Consider the following 6,346-nt stretch of genomic DNA (forward strand, 5'->3'; position numbering starts at 1 on the left):
TATCACCTGTCACCGACTATAACTAACACGCGTCTTCCCAAAACTATAGTTATGCTTAGTAAATTCCACACGAAATACAAAATGCACGCTTTCTTCCATTTGTGTATATGTTTATACGGCAAAAAGCATAGTGCCTCTTCTCTTATGCCCATTTAGCGACGCAGCCGGGAAACCTTTCCAAAGGGGGGGGGGGGGGGGGGGGGGAAGGAGGCAGGGTTCAACTCCGAAATTTCCACCCGCCTCCCCAACCTAGGACACGGGTGTATTGTCAGCTGTATGTGATCTTGAAAATCTCAAGGCAACCCGCTTTGCTGAGCCGCAAAACGCGGCCTATAATTCAGACTGAACCGGACAAAATTAAAAAATAAATAAAAAGCACTAATAATTTTAGCAAAAAAATAAAACCTTAAACAAATATCCAGCGACTGATTAAGCAATTGCATGTCTTCACGAATAAAAAATTGCGTTGAATTAACATCTCGAACACCCTATGTTTGAGGTAGGAGGTGACATAAAGCTGATGCGCATTTCAATCTGCAAAAAAAGGTTATCACGCAACATGTAACAGAAGAAGCTGAGCATTATGCCTGCTTGCCCAGAAATGACTTCAAAGTGCGTACAAAATACGGCAACTGCAGTACTGACTACGGTAGTGACAACGCCCTCAGAAATATAATAATTGTGGGGTTGTGGGGATATTTATACAGCGTGTAGTTGGTCTGCCATTAAAGTTGCGACGAGTCACACGCTGTAGATGAGCAATTTAGCCAGTGCGGTACAACCGCTAGCCTGGGGTCTTTAACGTGCACCACGCAGTAGTGATACACGACCGCACGCCGGTATGATGCTCATCCAGATCGAAACGGGTAGGGGTGGGGCTCGAGCCCAGGATCCCTGAGTTCTGCAGCGCGAGCTTTCGCTCCACGCGCGTCGAGCTGGGTGTGCGCTTCAGCCCACTCGGCCACCGATCTTTATTTTTTTTTTTCTTTATTGACGGCCACCGATCCCCCGAAATATAAGCTGTAATAGAGCCAACGGGTTACCAAAGTTGGCAATCGATTGGTTTAAGCTGGCCACCAATTGCCTGTCTTAGCCAGTGGCCTACCAACGTTGGTAATTGATTGGCTTAGTCTGGTGTGATGAGCGATCCCGCGACCAGCCCAAGAGGACGAGAAAGAAGAAGACGAGGTGGAGGCATGCAAGGAGCACGAGAGGGGATTCGGGCGGTTGACAAAGGACGGTGCAGACGCGACCAGGCCGGACCTCCGTCGGCGTGACCAGACGTCAAGAGGCCCGACCCACAACCCACTTCTCACGCAGTCCGGGCGCCAACCTTCCGGAGGTAGACAAGACTGCATGCGTGGCGCAGTTGAACACCGGCTGCCACTCCGTGCCACAGACGTTCTGGGCCTGACTCAAGCCTTCGGCCAACGCCCAACTGCCTCGTCGCTACGTCCTTCGGCCCAGACCTTGGCGGACACCTGGTCATAGGCTGCCACCGGCGTACGGGGCCTGATTCAAGCTTTCGGCCATCGGTCAACTGCCTCGTCACTATGTCCGGACCTCGGCCCTGACGTCGTAGACCCCTGATCATCGGCTACCGCGGGTGCTACGCCGCAAGGACTGAAAAGTCGTGAGCGAGGGACTTTTTCGGGGACACTAAAACCTTAGCATTTGTTAAGTGCTGCTTGGGAATGTGCTTTACTAAGACCAATGTGGGTTTGAAAGCGTTGATCTTTGACCTTTGGATCTTTTCGTAGATGCCATCAGTGCGAAGCTAACAATTGAAGAATCGGCAGCTTAAAAATGGTGCTGAAGTGGCTGCCAGGGTCTTGCGACAGGGGAGGCTGCAGGAAGTGGCGTTCGGAAGCCGTAATGGCTCCCCAGCCCCAGGACTCGCCCCAGGACCTTCCCCAGGACCAGGCATAGGCTCCCCGCTGAGCTTGCTCCCTAGCCCCTTTCAATAAAAGTTCCGAAAAAAGTATTAATTGATCTTGAATTAGTCATTTGCTCGCCAGATAAAATAGTGCACAGACAAAGCATAGAAGGACCTTGCCATTTGTGCCCAGAATGTTTTTCTTGCAGTGGGCTGCTAATAAGAAACAGGTCAGGAGTTCTTAAAACCCAATGTTGGAATAACCAGGATTTAAACACATTGCCATCATTGCATAGCCAGCATTAAAGATGGCATTAACACTAGGACATGCCAATGAATCAGCTTGACTGCCGATAACGGCCTATTCAATGATTGAACTTGTATACCAATGGTGGCATAGCCATTGAATTAGTGTGAAAGCCAAAATTGGCATAGCCAATGACATAGTGTGGATGCCAACGATGGCTGAAATATTGGTTTAACGATGGCCTAAAAAAGGTGCCAATGATGGCTGGATCATTGGTTGAACGATGGCCCAACGTTGGCGCCAATGACGGCTGGAAGGTTGGTTGAACGATGGCCCAACGTTGGTGCCAATGATGGCTGGAACATTGGTTAAACGATGGCCCGACGTTGGTGCCAATGGCTGGGCCAAGATTGGAAGAAGTTGCGCTCGGCCAGAATACCAATGTTGGACCAACCTCCGGAGCCAGCGTTTGCCATTGTTGGTGCAATGTAGGTCCAACATTGGTGTGCTGCCTGGGCCCACTTTCCTTATGACCGCATTTTCCTGGACCACCTTCCTCTCCATTTTTACACTCCGCTCCTGAATCTCCGGAATCGTGTACATAACGATTTGGACCCCTCCAGCCGTCGCCCTTAGTTTGCGCACCCCGGCTTCGATTTGTCTCCCCAGGTTCTGTTCTCTTCCCTGCAAAACATTGTTCAGCCCACCGTGTACCACCACACTGCTCTGCCCGCCCATGCTCTCCCATAAGTTGGTCTTCGACCCATCCATAACCTTCCCAATGCAGGCACTTGGGTACGCCTGCACTATGACCCTCTCATCTTCCTCTACTTTCCAACCGAGACCTGCCTCGAACCTGTTCACGTTTGGACTTCCCATTGCAAGGACACTCTTTTCCTCACTTGGGCCCGCTCCCAGTCGACCCCCCCCCCCCCCAACCCGCCAACTGCCCTGTCTGATTCACCGCGTTATCTCCCTTCTATTCTTCTAACTGTTCTGCGTCAGCGCCCCCGCATAGATTTGTCTAACGCTGCCGTCGTCGTCTCCATCCCCGTCCCCAGCGCTGGTGACAGACTGCGCCTTGTCATCTCGCTTCTCTGCCTCTCCGCCATTACGTCGTTCAGGGCGATCGTCTCTGTCCGACTCCCCTCTACGTTCTTCAGCCTCTCCTCCAGCACCTATCGCTCGTCTCTTTCCCTTCTCGGTTGTTCTCCACTTCTACAATCCGTATTACCATTGTCGTGCTCTCGGTGTCCATCCTCTCTAGACGCACCTGTAAGACGCACAGCCTGCATAGAAATTCCCCTGCCTCAGCACTCTCGAACCTAGTTTCCGACATATTAACCCAGATCGGACACTTTCCGCACTGTACCTAAACGTTCTTCTTTGCCCATCTTCCCTACTTATGGAGCCCAACCCAATTCGGCACACAACTCTAACACGTGCCACACCACATGGTCTGCTGCTCAAATCTAGCCGATTTTCCCCCTTTTTACGCTATATCGCCACGCTCCTCGGCGAGCGACCGCGTGCGTGGCCGAGTGGTTACCGTGCTTGACTGACGCGCGGAAAGTCCGGGTTCGATTCCAGTCAGTGGAATGCTCTTTTATTTGTTCTTTCAACATTGGGTTCTAGTGTGTTCGAGAACATTCTCGTATGATCGAGTTCCGAATGTTCCAGTCGCCAAACAATCTAGGCCGATTGTTCCAGAACCCAGCGCGCGTACATAAGGGACTCGGCGTGCTGATCTGCAGTCAGTCTCGCCCCTGCGTTCGACACTGCTGTTACGCCGACTTCGACGCCCGCGACGCTCTGTTATTATCTTTTGTACCCTTTTATTTTTGGCACACGTTCGCCACATTAAGCGTTTATTTCTTCCTGTTTATTAATTGGTTTCTGGTCACCACCCGTGACAATATTTACTCGATAAATAAAATGGGCGAACCTATATGCCGCTCTCCCCCAGTGTCTATTCTAAACAACGCCGCTGCCCATCCCGCCAACCATTCAAACAAAGCCATGTCGCCTGGTCATGTGGTCCCGTAAATAAACTCCTGTGCCCGCAAAAAAAGAAATGGATAAGTTATTCTATAATTTTACCCTACTGCTAACAAAAACTACCGCCCCTACTTCATGCACAGTTAAAAGGAGAAGGAAACATAAAAAGTACTTAGCCTCGAAAGCGCGTGCGTGGACGTGATGAAGCTGACGACATATGTATTCCTTTCTTTCTTCACTTTTCAAATGTAGTTGTGAGTGGCACCGGCATGTCTGATTTCTCTCTTGTGTCCGTTGTTTTTTGCGCCTTACCATAATTTCCTTCAAAGAATGAATGAAACATTTTTAATGGGAAAGGGCTGGCCCTTAGGCCTAATTGGGGAAGCGGGGGAGGGAGAGGGGTCAGTGGAGGAGACCACATACGACGGTCGATGCCCGCGGCACACGCAAACCTCCACTGGGAGAGCAATGTGTCACGGGTGCCATTGTTGCCTCGAGTGGTCCACTCGAGGAAAGTCCGAACGTTTCGTGGGAGGTGCTCCTTTCCGGGAAATCAAGTAGCCAGGACAGTCCCACAGCATTTGCTTGACGGTTGGGCTGGCTCCCATTGTAGACGTCGAACACGATACAGCGGGCTCAACCTCTTCGTCTGAGTCTGAGTCTGCACAGGTAGCGACGGTTCGATGCCAGTCTTTCCGGTAAGTCCGCCATTTGGCTGTCCTCTGTTAGCGCGGCCCTGCGCGGGCTTTGTGGATCATAACCTGAGCTCCACGTGACAAGCTTGGCGGCAGCGGGTGATCGTTCGCCGGAACTTGCTCCCTAAGGGTACGTCTACGTTCTTGCTTGCCTGCACATGCGGGTGGTCGGATCGGGATCGTGGGGAGCGGGAAGGACATGGAGCGCCGGGACGGAGTGGTTGTCCTCCTTCTTGCTCGCCAGCGCGTGCATGGCATCGCTGTCGACGCCGCCCGCGTGTCCCGGTGCCCAGTCCACCTTCACCTCCACACCGTGGTGTCTGAAGAGCATTGAGCTCATGGTTTTGATGTCGCGGGCAAGTGTGCCCATCCTGGGAGTGTTCAAGGCGCCTAATCGCCTCTCTGCTTTCGGTGTACACAACCACACGTTCTCCCGCCTTGACGCGCCACGTCGTGCACCTTGTGGACCGCACACAGTGTCGCGGACAGTTCCAGTTGGCCTGAGCCATGGGTCGTATTGATGTATACATCTGCTCTCGCCTAGTGGTGAGATCACTGCCAGCTTGCCCCTTCGAGTACTGGCATCCCATGCTGCGTCAGTAAACACTGTGTTTTTGGTCCAGTCGTTACGGGAGGCCGTCGCTTTGCGTTCTGCCTTGTGGTCCGCAGTAGTCCCTTCAAAGAGGAACCATTCAACATCTCCCTGGATAAGTTGGTTGGAAACACTACCATCACATCCTAGCGCCTGTCGTCATGTCTCTAAATGTCGTCGCTTGAGGGGATGGCGAATCTCGCCGGGGGCACAAAACAAACATTATAGAAAGTTAGTCCAGTTACTGCAACAGCTTTACAAAGCTCTCGTGGGATCAAATAGCGGCCGCAGCTTTAACTGATTTTCGAGGCGGCTCGTTTTGCTTGCTTAGTGCTAATTCCTTGTAATTTTCGTGGTGTTCTGGAAGATTATCTTCCGATTTAGACAGCGTCACTTCAAGCTATTTGAATTTCATACCAACAAGGAGCGCAGTGTTCTGGGCGTTAAGTGTCTCAAGGCGTCCCCTTTGCCCGGAAACGAGCACTACAGCCGGTTTGCTGACATTGAATTGTATTTGGAGCCGTTTGGCTTCTGCTTCACAGGCGATCAGCAGTACCCTCATGTCTAACACATTGTCGAACATCTGGAAAAGATCGTCACCGTAAGCAAGCCAAGGGAGCCGCTGTTTTATCCCATCCCCGTGCTGAATATCCTGTAAAGTGAAGCCAACACGAGTTTGTTTCAATGCTTTATTCATGCCGAATCTATATAGCAACTAGATAACGGGAGACAAAGGCAACCCTGAGGGAGTTCCCTGCGCAACGGAATGTCTGCGGGTGAGACCCTGCAGTCACGAAGTCGCTGAAGTATTGGGCTCAGCCAGGCTGGCATGTCGAGCTGCTGGAGACTCCCACGTTACAAGAAATGATCGACACTGTCGTGCGACTTAGCCACGTCTTAAAAGCAACGTAATCAATTTTGTTTTTCCACCCTCACGA

The sequence above is a fragment of the Ixodes scapularis genome, unplaced genomic scaffold, assembly GCF_016920785.2.
Source record: "Ixodes scapularis isolate PalLabHiFi unplaced genomic scaffold, ASM1692078v2 PGA_scaffold13__105_contigs__length_92229423, whole genome shotgun sequence".
Taxonomy (NCBI): Eukaryota; Metazoa; Arthropoda; class Arachnida; order Ixodida; family Ixodidae; genus Ixodes; species Ixodes scapularis.